Raw genomic sequence first — 13,736 nt, forward strand, 5'->3', positions numbered from 1 at the left:
TACTTCCTTTGGTATTTCTTGCAATAATTGTAATCATGATGAATTCTTTTGGTATTCAGACACATCTAATACAAGATTCCATAGGAAGTCCATTGTAATTTAACATAATCTTACCGAAATTATTCATTTTTAATCCTGCCAGGATATTTGGGGCCAGATCCAGGCTGAACTTAGGCACCTTGGACCTTATCAGTCTGGCACAATGTAGCTGTCATGGGATGTCCCTCAGAGTTATGGGTGCTGATGCAAAAGTGGGTAGGTGAGTAAATCAAAATGGGTGCATGAGTGACTAAGCAGGCCTGTTCATGATAAATATCTTTTACCAAATCTAGCTTCTGATTAAAAATCACCTTGTTATGGTACCTTTAAGGGCATTTGGTTTTAAAAATATATTGTAAATTAATAATTAATACTAATAATTTATTCCACTATTAAGGTAATATCTAATATGTCTTGACAATCTTGCAATATGAATTCTCATATTAGGGAACTCTGTTTCCTGGGATCCCCCATGTTGCCATAGAAATATTCTCAATGCTATGAGTTGTTTTTTGCAAATGTCTGGTCTGTGGTCCTGATCCTATGGTGAGCAGGCAAAGCACAAGGCCAGCAAAACCAAGCTTCAGTAGACTGAAGGGGGAGGAAGATTTAGTAAGTTTAAAGAATGTTTTATTTTCAGTAACAGAAGGGAAAAGAAGAAAGCGTGAATAAAACTAGAGCTGACTATATGCTGGATATGCCTAAGCCTGCATGTATGCACAAATACACCTACAAACATTACATTTTGTAGAGAGAAAAATTTAGTAGAGATCTTCGTGTGGTTTCCAAAAACATAAATAAAGCAAGCAAACCATCAGATCAACATGTACATGCAGCTGTTGTGTAGGAGAAGTAAAGAATATTTGATGTTTGTTTTCTTGGTGGGCATAGTTTTGAGGCTGTAGGCAGCCATACACAGGAAATGCCTGGTGCTGGGAGTCTTTCACTGGCCTGCAAGTCCTAGTATCACAGAATCACAGAATATGCTAAGTTGGAAGGGACCCACAAGGATCCTTGAGTCCAACACCTGGTCCTGAACAGCACCATCCTCAAGAATCATACCATGTGCCTGAGAGTATCAACCAAACACTTAATGAACTGTCAGGCTTGGTGCTGTGACCCCTTCCCTGGGGAGCCTTTTCCAGCCTGTTCTTCACCTCTGGGTGAAGAACTTATTTCTAATATCTAACCTAAACCTCCCCTGATGCAGCTTTAGGCCATTCTATCAGATTCTATCCTTTCCATAGAGAAGAGATTAGTGCCTGCCCCTCCTCTTCCCCTCACGGGGAAGTTGTAGATGGCAATGAGGTCTCCCCTCAGTCTCCTTTTCTCTGGGTTGAACAGACCAAGTGGCCTCAGCCGCTCCTCATACGGCTTCCCCTCAAGGCACTTTCCCATCTTCGTTGCCCTCCTTTAGACACTCTCTAATAGCTTTATGTCTTTCTTATACTGTCATGTGGAAAATTGCATACAATATTTAAGCTGAGGCCACACATGTAGCGGCACTTGTAGCAATTGCTCTGGAAGGCAAACATTGTAAATAATGAATGCCCCCTTTTTGGCTCCTTTCCTTCTCTTTTTTATGTGACCTGATGTCATATGGTATGGAATATCCCTTCGGTTATTTTGCGTCAGCTGGTCTACTTGTGTCCCCTCCCAGGATCTTACCCACTCCCAGCCCCTTGATGGTGGTAGGGATGTTGAAGAGACAATGTTAATGCTTTGCCAGCATTGCTCAGTGGTAGCCAGAACACTGGTGTGTTATCAACACTTTTTCAGCAAGGTGCAAAGCACAGCACTGTGAGGGCTGCAATGGGAAAATGAACTCCATCTCAGCCAAACCTAATACACCATCACAGTTTCTATCTTTCTCAATGGCATCTTAGAATGTATTTATTGAGCAGCTCTGCAACTTCTTGCTGCTGGACTGCTTTTCTACCATTTTGGCTTTGCACAGACAGTGAAAATTCCATTAAGATCAGAATCCTTAGTGGACTGATTTCAGACATCCTGTATGTCTCAGAAGGCCACATTGCGGGCTTTGTTTTTCTTCCATTTACTTTGGTCAGTTGGATGAAACCACAAATAACTTTGATCTTTATTTTGCTACTCAAGGGCTTCATCCAAACATCTGCATTTTTTCTGGATGTAGCAATGGAATTCATTAGAGATGAATGCTGAGCCTAAAGTGGATCCCTCAAATGTAACAGCAGATGAGATGGAGCCTTTAGAGATTTTCTTAACCACCAAACTTATAATTTCCTTAGAGGAATTTTGATCTCTGATTTTCCCAAGGGACAAATTGCCTACAAACTCTGTCATAACATCTTTGAGTTGAAGGTTTAATAGATTTTGCAGGTAAGCCAATAGTTTGTTCTTAAAATCCTTATGAAGCAAAAGGCAGGGGAGGGGAAGGAAGTGGAGGCAAGGCAAAGCAAGGCAAAGTAAGACAAGGGACTCCCAATAGAAACAATTATTATTTTTCACATTGATACTATAATCGGGTTTGCATTTGTTGTGGGAGATTTTACTACTAAGATTCAAGAACTAACTCCTCAGAAAATTCAATTTTCCTCCCCAAAAATTTGTGATCAACTATGCAAGATGTGCCTTGATACCACCAAATTCAGTCATTAGATATGTATTTCCTAGCATGTATACCAGAAATAGATACAAATGCTCCCAAAATCTGTGTTACCTCTATGAAGGTAATAAAATGCAAGTACTGCTTTATTGTTTAGGCTTTTGGTTTTTCACCCATGAGGCTAAAAATCAGAGGTAAGTACAGATCAACAGCAAGGTATATGAGTTTTTATCCACATTTTATGTATCCAATAGTTATCACTTAATAGAAACTAGGTTAGTTTTTATACAAATGACATTTCCTAAAGACACACTATTTTTAAACAGATACCTAAATAAAAATGTGTGCATCTGCCAGCATAAAAGGCTACTGGAAGCTATCAGCATGTAAAGCACCACCTACAAACAGACTCTGTTTAAAACAAGACAGCATTCAGATAAATTCCAAAGGATAAGCATTTAACACCTGTAATGTATTTAATTTTGTATTTTCACTGTTTTCTGTTAGTAACATGTAGCTTGTTTCTTTAATTAACTATTTCCACGCTATTTATATAGACCACCACTAAATACTCATTGTACATATTTGCTTAGGTTGATCCGGTTTAGCAGGAAAAAGATCAGTCAAACCAATTATTCGATTCTGAAGTAAACTATTTATATTTGAAAAAGACATCTAGGAAACTATGAGATACATACAGCCACAAAATTTGTCTTGTGTTTCCAAATCAGATTGAACTCTCTCATTCTTATAACTAAGTTATTTCTAACTTTTCTTGACACTGATGAAGTTTGACACTGATTACCATACATTATTGTATCTGCTTGTCCAGTTCTCAGGGAATTGTCTTTATAGCCAATGACAAGATAGAAGTATTTGGGTAAAATGCATTTAACCCATTTCATATTTTTACTTTAAGATCAAAGAAATTACTCAGGCCACTACATAACCATTTTAAGGAACTCTTTGTTTTCTCAGTCAAAACATAATAGCAAGATAAAATGCAAACCTCACTAATTGCATGTTCATGTTCTTCCTTAATAGATATCATGGCTCTTTTCAGGAATTTTGAGAGGTTAATTTTTTTAACACTTCAGAAGAGAGCTCAACATTTTTCAGACCAAGAGTCTGTTAATACTTAAACTAGTATTGCATCTGTTTCTTTAATATATAGGCTAAGAAATTTTAAACTTTCTCAAGAAGACCACAGTCTTTCAGGAAGTTTTAAAATAGAGATTTTTTTTTTTGTCTGCAGTTGTGTAGTGCTTATTTTGATGTATTTTTTTCTTCTTTGATTGTTACATTCAGTATGAAAAGTTTTTCTTTTGGCTTGGTTTGTTGTGGTTTTTTGTTTGTTTTTAAGTTAAACATTAGAGAAAATTTCTTTCTTCCACCCCCAATTTTTTACAATCTGACGGAAGGCTGAAAACTGATTTGTTTCTCTGCATAACTTAAGCAAAAATGTGTCCTGCTTCAATGGAATATAGGTGATCTGGTGTGGCAGCAGAATATTTTACCATGCAGATTTCAGAAGGGAAATTCTTAAAGGGAATATACTCAGAAACTCTAAGAATGTTAATAAAAAGTTCTTCACTCTAAACCACTGGTGACATTTGAGGGCAAAACCTTTCACATTTTGATCTGCCAAGGTCAGGAAATACAGGCTTACTCCCGCATATTTCTCCAATTTCTGGAAAGAGAGTCTAAGAAATTATAATGCTCTTACGGATATATCCTTTTTTCATTCTTATTGCAGTTCTTATGAGAAAAAAAGAATCTTTACTAATAATTCACTTTGTCTGGGTCTGTGAAACCAACTAGTAATATCTTGTTATTGTTCTGTAGTCTGAAAAACTTTTATATTTATTGTCCAGCTGTGATTGGGGCCATTCATTAAGAGAAGTATCTCTATTACTTTGACAAAAAAGTGATAAACTTGCCTTATTCTGACCAAGCTATTTATTAATGACACCATTTTCCAGTTCTATGCACCGCGGTATTTTAATTTGATGATACAAATTGGATAATACAAATGTCCTCTAACCATGTTTACAACTCCCAGTGATAGCGATGACCATGCCCACAATGCTTTATTAGATTGTTCTTGGTGACTGCTCCAGCCAGCATTCTTCATCTGGTGACACTATTGCAGGCCTTGCAGAGCCTTTGGCCTCCTTCAGTCAAGCTGAATTTCTTGCTGGATGGGATGCGTTGTCACACAGCCTCTAAAACCTTTCTGATACCTTCCCTGCACATGATTTGTCTGAGGAGATTCATCCCTGACTCCAATGTAGAGCCTATGTAAGTGGCCCAGCTTGGTACAACCTGGTGACATCCCAGAAAATCTGTTCTAAACTTAGGCAATATCATCTGCAACAAACTGAGTTCGAACAAAGTGCAATGAGAAATTAGGAGCTACAGGATGCTTCAGTTAAAGGAATAAAAAGCTGTCCCTAAGAGGTCAATGCAAGGGTCTTTTCCACAATGCTGGTGGAATCACGCCTCGAGGACTGTTATTGTTCCACATCCCCATTGGTGCCAACACCAGCTGTGTCTTTTCCACTGCCTTATGTATAAAGAGCAAGGCCTGGTTATGGGTGTCAGCATGGGATTGGCATTTATTTTTGCCCTTTGTTTAAATTATTAAAGTTCTCTTGTTGACTGCCACTAGCTTTTAGAAACTCCAGGTCTCCTTATCCGAAGATATTTGTCTTCTAGCTTGTCTGAACGGTTCACAAAAGTAGAGTAACAACAAAATCTGAATTACAAATATAAGAATTTTTTGAGTCATTAATGAAGAGCAGGAAATGAAAGAAAATAATGTAAGAAAAAGTGCAAGATCTGAGGAGGCCAGTAAGTCTAGTTTCAAAGGTCATTAGTGTAACTGCTAAGACACTACATACATTCTTCTAAAGATGCCATTCAGTCACAGAGCTTAAGATGGGAATTCATGCATATCTTGCCTAACTTTGTGTTAAAATTACTCTTTGCTGCACTTTTTCTTTTCCACTCTGAAAGATAAAATTTCCCAAATGCTTGTTGAGATGGGAATCTTGAGTCTGTTAAAAATGTTGATGCTGCTTTTCTCCTCAAGATTTTTTTCTTTCAAAATATTTGGTGCTATATTAAGAACACAGACAGTATACAGAGTTAGTTTTCCCTAGCTGGAAGAAACCTATATCTGGACTTAGTTATTATTTGCTCTTCAGTCATACTTCATATATATATTTTTGAAGACAGACCGGCACTTTGGGTCAGAGAACTCTGTCACTGAAGTCAGACTTTTTGCCTTGGAAAAACCTTCATGATATTAAAACTTAACTGTTGCATTAAAGGATTGGGGGAGTCAAAAAGAGACTCATCAGGCAATCACTAGGTATCATAACAAGAACGAGTATAAATTGTAAAAACAAAAAACAAAATGAAAGAAAATTGAAGATTGTCAGACTTGAAGAAGATGCGAACTGTCCTTTGTCTGTGTACCTTGAGGCAGGAATCACTTGCCCATGCCACCGTCATATCCTTACTGATGCCATATAAAATTACTGAGGTATTTTTGAAAATTAAAAAAATTTAAAACATTCCCTCAATAAGATTGTATTTTTAAATTCTTGTTTACTGTGATACTGTCAAGGGAAAAAAAACCCAATATATGCTTTCTTTTCAATATAGGCTAATTCTGCTTTTTCTTTTTTTTTTTTATTCCATTTCTTAAATTAAACAAAGATTTAAAAATGCTACAGAATATGTTGATGAGAATCTTACTGCCCACAATGCATCAAGGTGTTAATGGCTTCTTACAAAAAAGGAACAGAATAGGCCAATTAGGCTTGATAATAAAGACTGGCACCTTTTGTAAAGCTTCCTTATATACTGTACCTATGTCCCTGTTCAAGATTTTACTCAGATTAACGTAATCTGTTTAATCTAGAAAGCTGGCAAGAAGTTTGAAAGTTCTTGATTCTCATTGCATGACAACTATCATAAATAAAAGCAGTGAATTTATGTCCCTGTGGGATGACATCAATCAATAATAGCTAGTTCTTGGAATGTACCGTTACAGAATGCACAATGATAGTACAGGATAAAATACAGTAAATAATTATTATTTTATGAATACATAATCTGAAGCTTTCTATAGTGGGTTTCCACTCCAGTTTCAGACAGGAAAATGTATTGCCTAAATGTAGTTTTCACATTAAACCTAGATGTGTAAGATCCAGTTACAGTCACTGGAAATATGTAGTTTGACTTAGCTATCCACACAGACATCCTGTAACATTGAGTTTTCCTTGCACACCCTATCTGTGAGTAGAAATAGACTTTTTCCAATTTGACAAATAGTTTTAAAATTATATTTATCTGGTGTCTCTTTGAAGTCAGGTCCATTTTAAGGATATGCATGCTTTTCATGTGGATATTTTTCTAGTTTTTTTCTACATTAACAGAAAAGCCTCACTATGAAGAAAAGGATATTTGTTTGCTGAATATTTTATCTACCTTAAGGTAAACTAAAAATTTTAAATTACATTGTTCATACTGCAGAAGTGAAAAAAAGGCAAATGCAAAAGTATAGAGTTCTTTATTGGAAGAAGTAGTCAATCAATCTCTCTTGGTCAAATTTTGAAAGTTAAAACACTTAGATACCTTTAAACATCTGTAACCTAGGCAGAAGCAATGATGTCACATCTCTCCCTATTCTATGACAAAAATACTGTCTTTTGATAGCCTGTTGGCGTCAGTGGAGATGTCAGAATTGTATGAGCTCTACTACAAAAAAACCCAACCTCAAGACATTTATTTTCTGTCCCACTGGTACACTTGCACATGAACTCTGTTGCACTTATATTTATTTATCTTTTTGGGCCACTGAAATTGAATACTGAATGCCCAAGTCAGGTCTCTTTGTGCACCAGGAAGGTTGGACAACTTGATTACACCAGCCGTAATCAAAGACCATTCATTTTTTTTCATGTCTGCTCACTATTTCTGCAAGAACTGAACTTTGCCAGAAAGAGCAGGATGGATGAACTAATCTTTGGAAAAGCGTAGTGCAGCACTGGGTATGTGCAGCATTTGAGGAAAAAAATAATCTCTAGTACTAAAAAAAAAAAAAAAAAAAAAAAAAAAAAAAAAAAAAAAAAATTGAAAATATTAAACTGTGTGTGGATATGTTTATTAACTACAAAATAAATGACTTTTTACCCTATGCAGAAACAAAGTGAGAAAGCTAGTGCAGAAGCAGGTCATCATGTGTGAAAAAAACTTAAAGCTTATATCAAGCAAAGCTGAGCTTTCTTGTCAGTTTTCATTCAGCTGAACTCATCTATAAAAGAGCTATTAAAAATATCCATTAGCTGTTAATTTAGAATACTTCAGACAGTGATCCCTAAACCTTCATTGATATCTTTCCAACAACCTCCTAATCTCTGAAAATTGTTGGCAAGAGCTACACTGAATCAGCCAATCATCAATCCTGGCTTTCATTATTTGAGTTAACACAGATGCATGACCTACAAACACTTAGAAGAAATACATATCTTCCTTTTTCTTGAAAGCCATACTTACAAGCAGAATTTGATTTCATGAATGAAACTGCTTCTCTTATCTATATCATCTCAAATTAATGTCACAAAACCAGGACGTAACAACAGTAAAGCCAGAAATCATCTCTGTACACTTCAGTAAAGTCAGGAATTATTTCTAAAATGTTGTTAAAATTTTTGCTTTTCCTATACTGTGGATATTGTTACTCACAAAAGCAATCAAACGAAAAAACCAAAAACCAAAATCAAAACAAAAACCCTCTCTGACAAACTAAGCAAAATTTTGTTGTATCGTGACATTAATTACCATTTTTCCAGTTCAGAAAAATGCTGTATCCTACATGGATATAGTTCAGTAAAACCTTTAAACTGGTCCTTTTTTTTTTTTTTTTTTTTGCACCTATGGGTTATACAGCATTTGCAACAAAAAGCTGTGCTATGGTACGATTAAAAAAACTGACAAAGGCATGATGTGATATTTCACTTTATCTAAGGTAATGTAAAATATGCTGCAATGACAAATCAGTATCTAGTGTGTTACTGATAATGTAAATAAACTTGGGATGGAGCTTATTGGCGATATTTGACTTTCTTTTTGATTTTAGAAATATTGTAACTGGATCATTCCATTAATTGAAAGATAGAGAAATCGACTACTAGCATACTTTGTGATTTTTTTTCCAGCTACTTTCTCAGTTTTATGTGATTTTTGTAATATGCATTGGTCACTATTGGTGAAAGAGGGGATTGGAAAATATTTTACCACCAATTAGAGGGACATTAGTGAGGGAGACATTTTAAGGAGAATAATTATTAATGGAGTGTCATTTAATTACTTTCAGTTTCAAATATAAAATTTTCCCCCTTTTTTAAAGGATAATCCTATCTTTATACACCCTGGAAACTGAGATTTCTTGCAGCTTTTGCTTCTGGGGGCTAGACTCAGTAGCACTATTTATAAATTGCTCTTAGTACAAACTGCAATGTGTTCTGAATGATGTCATTTTGACCTACTGTCATGCCTGTTCCTCTCAGGCTATTTTTCTATACATTAGGTTACTGATCTGCAAATGAATTATCTGTACTTCCTCCACTTCATTCACTTCACAGATAATGTAGAGGTGGCTTTCTAAACTGGACTAATTTAGGAGGATTTGTTCATAGTCATTCCCTAGACAGACCAACATCTTTCCATTGGTTGAAAAGGGAATACAGACACTAGCTTTAAATTATGTTGTCCATTGACGGGCATAATATTTCAAATCGGATGGTAAGATTGACGGGGAGATAGACAACAGGTTAGCAAAGGCATATAGTGCTTTCAGAAAGCTTCATAAAAGAGTTTGGTGAAACAAACACCTGAAGAAAAGTACAAAGATCAGTGTTTACAGAGCCATAGTGCTGTCTACTCTCTTATATGGATCTGAATCATGGGTCATCTACTGCCACCAGCTGCGACTCCTAGAACATTTCCATCAACGCTGTCTCCGTTCAATCCTAAACATCCACTGGTCAGATTATTGGACCAATACATCTGTTCTAGAACAAGCAGCAGTCACAAGTATTGAGGCCATGTTACTGAGAACGCAGCTGCGTTGGTCAGGGCACGTCTCCAGGATGAAGGACCACCGCCTCCCTAAGATCCTGCTTTATGGTGAACTTGCCACTGGCTGCCGCAAGAGAGGAGCCTCAAAGAAAAGATACAACATCTGAAACAACATCTCAGCCTCGGCCATATTGATCACCATAACTGGTCTACTCTGGCCTCCAATCGGGAGGCCTGGAGACACACCATCTATAACACTGCTGATGCTTTTGAGAAAGCACGCAGGATCACTCTTGAGGAGAAAAGGTAATGCAGAAAGAATCGTGCCTTACAGAATATACCACCTAAGGAGTCTTTCTGTTGTGCCTTTTGCAACTGGACATGTCTATCTCATATTGGCCTTTTCAGCCACCAACGCGCTTGCAACAAACGTGGGTAAAGCCCTTCCGAAATCTTCGTTCGCGAAGCCCAGCCATGATGATGATGAATATTTCAAATATTTGTGGGGGTCTACTTAAACTAGGCACAAACATTGATTTTGGTTAATCTGGGCCATGCCTTTTTGGTTAATAGCTAGTAATACATTAGCATTGCAATTTATGCATTAATTTGAGCACTCATTAGTTTAAAATGTTTCCTTAGACCTTAATACCTATTTCTTATTTAAAAGGACAAATTTTTCTTCATAAGTTCTAGCTATCTGCAATTACAATTCTAACACAAAATCCTAAGTGATGGAGGATAACTTGCTAGTTGCCTCAAGAGTCCACCTTCCTTCACATGAGATAATTTTTTTTGATACAACATTACTATGGGTATTGCTGGTTCTAGGGCCATTGTCTTTGTGCCCAGTACTGCTGCCTTTTGCTTCTGCAAACAGCCCCTGATATAAGACATTACACTGTCAACTTGATTAGTTTGGAAAGATCTTAGAATTTCTGAATACAGAAAGTGGAAAAAGTAGAGTTCTCTTGCTAATTCAAAACATTAAACTTGGAAGAAAGCAAAATATTAAGAATAACATTTAAAAATACGTGAAAAACTATGAATGCAAAGACATAATTCTCATGAACAGATGAGGAATCTTTCTAAGAGATTTAACCATGACTTAGATTTTAAGATGAAATTTCAAAGAGGTATTTTTTGCTTTGAAAAAATTACATACAAGCTTGCTAAATTTCATCCTGCACATTCCAATATAGAAACACTGTATCTTGAAGCTGAGAGGCTTTAAAAAAAAAATTAGAATGCTTTTTTTAGCTCCATGACTTTGGAAAGACAGAAACACAAATTGACATTTATATTTGAAAATAGTTTTGGACTTCAATCAGCATGGACTTTTTTCATTGCATCACAAAACTAAGCACAGTTGTTGGTGTCCTCCAAGCTAAATCTGCAGAGCCAAGTATGAGAAATTCATGCAGAGCTATAAATATTAATCTGAATTACACACCAAGGATGTCTGTTAACATAGATTCAACAAACCAATGTGAATTTATTGCTTGTTTTTGTTGTCAACTCTACTAACGTAATTACTTATGTTCTTATTAAGAAGATAAGTAGCAATTTAAAATAATCCACATACTATCTCCCTATTATTCACTACCAAGTGGGCATTAAAAATTGCCACCCCTTCAGTAAGATGAAATGGAATTCCATTACTATCTTACAATTTATTGATTTTTTATTTCTTTTTTCTTTGAAATAGCAGTTTCAAACATAAAGAACAGACATATGCCATTAAGATTCAAACACATGTGAATACCTAGGAACTACGTTCAAGGCATTCCTTTCATGGCATTCACCACATTCCATAGTTTAATCACAGTCTTAAAATAAAATATGTCTCAAAACAGAGATAGCTGCAGATTATTTTACTAAGCAGCCATCAAATGACAATATGATTCCCTTTTTCTATTTACAAATATTCTTGGTCTGGTAGAGAATCCATATCTTTCTTAAATGCTATGGACACAGTGTACTAAGTTAGTTGATTTTTTTTTCCTTGAAATCTACAAATGGAAAATGTTGCATGATAGCTCATTCTTAGCTCCAGGTCTAGTGGGGAAGCCATACAGGGAGTGGCTGAGGTCACCTGGTTTGTTCAGCCTGGACAAGAGGAGACTGAGGGAAGACCTCATAGCAGTCTTCAACTTCCTCATGAGAGGGAGTAGGGGGGCAGGCACTGATCTCTTCTCTGTGTAGACCAGCGACAGGACTCGAGAAAATGGCATGAAGTTGTGTTAGGGCAGATTTAGGTTGGATATTAGGAAAAGGTTCTTCACCCAGAGGGTGGTTGGGCACTGGAACAGGCTCCCCAGGGAAGTGGTCACAGCACCAAGCCCGAGAGAGTTCAAGAAGCATTCAGACAATGCTCTCAAGCACATGGTGTGATTCTTGGGATGTTCCTATACAGGGTCAGGAGTTGGACTCGATGATTGTTCTGGTTCCCTTTCTATGGTTCTATGATTTTTATGATATGTTTGTAGCATAAATTGTAAGCCCTAAACTCATGAAGTCCAATAAACAGGACAATAGTAATAGTACAATGAAACAAAAACCTCAACAAAGGCTGTTAGGCAGCACCTGAGTACTGTTTGAGAGAAAAGGAGGAATTTCAAGAAAAGAAAGAAAAAGTCTTTGGAAACAATTGGTGAAATCCAAGATAGTTTGGTATTTCTTGTACCCATATAATTATATATTACTTTGGATTTTCTTCTTACCTTTTTTTCATAACCTGCCTTAGGTTTCATATATCCTAATGTGGGTGCATCAGGAAGATAGTAATGACACTGGACATCTTCAAAATATCATTATAGTTATGGCCTTTAATATCAGGTGAAAATAATATGGAAATTACAAAATAGTTATGTGCAGGACCTAATTGTTTGAAATCCAAACTTATTACTAGCATGTATTGTATGCTCAGTTGTGTGCCTGGTTTGTGGGTACAGTTACTGTGACACTGGTGATAATATTTTTTTCATGAACTCATTTTTTATTTTATTGCCTAGTAAGATTTGAAAACAGCTCATGATCTCCCACTAGTTATGAAATCATGAAAACCTTACATAAATTTGACAAATTGTTACGCTTATTTTTTGTTAAGCTCTAACATGTGCCTAGTTGAAAAATCAGATCCAATGTGCATCTTTGTTTATACCTCATATGTATAAAAATGCACATTAAAAAAAAATCCACGTGTATTCATCAAGACTTTTATTAAAAGTTGACTCAATAATAGAAAAATGCTCTTTATAATGTTTTATTATTTTCATCCACAACTAGAATGGAGGAAGTTCTAACTTAGGAAAGCAGACAGTTTTTTTTCTTGTTTCTCATTTTTCCTTTACAGTGTGTTATGCCATGTGAAAACCATCTTCTACATAAATCTGTTTCTCCAGGATATATGGAGAAAGATATAAAATCTCTTAGGTCTCAGCTTCAGCTGGCACAATCCCAGTGAAGTCAAAGGAACTATACCAAATTTTGTCTGTATGATTTGGCTCAACTGTACCTGAAGATAAAAAGCAAGAAGTATTTTAAAATAATATACAGCCATACAAAGGTGCATACAGAAATTGCAAAACTGCTGCTCTGGGTCTTATTAAAATGGCATTAAACACTTGATGCTACAGACACCTTTCTCATAGATCACCTTTTTAGGCCCTGACAGCCCCCACGAGCCCAGTGAAAATCCTTGAGAAAATATAGATACGCTGTGGTTCGTATGCTGCAGTCAGCAGTGTGACACGGCAGCGTGGACTGGTGGATGCTACAGAATTTAACTTCTAATGATTCCTTTATCGATATTAGTATTTATTGCGCTTTTATATTTGATTTCTAAGAGATAAAATATTATCCCCTTCTACCTTTTTCTGTCTCCTTGTTTCTTTCATTTTCTCTTCCAAATTGCCAGTTATTCAAGAACTGACACAACCTATTAATTGACATTAACCTTGGATGATCCCTAATGTTTTTCATACTAAAAATGTTCACATCATAATGGCCCTAAGTTTAA

This window comes from Pseudopipra pipra, chromosome 2 (genome assembly GCF_036250125.1).
Source record: "Pseudopipra pipra isolate bDixPip1 chromosome 2, bDixPip1.hap1, whole genome shotgun sequence".
NCBI lineage: Eukaryota > Metazoa > Chordata > Aves > Passeriformes > Pipridae > Pseudopipra > Pseudopipra pipra.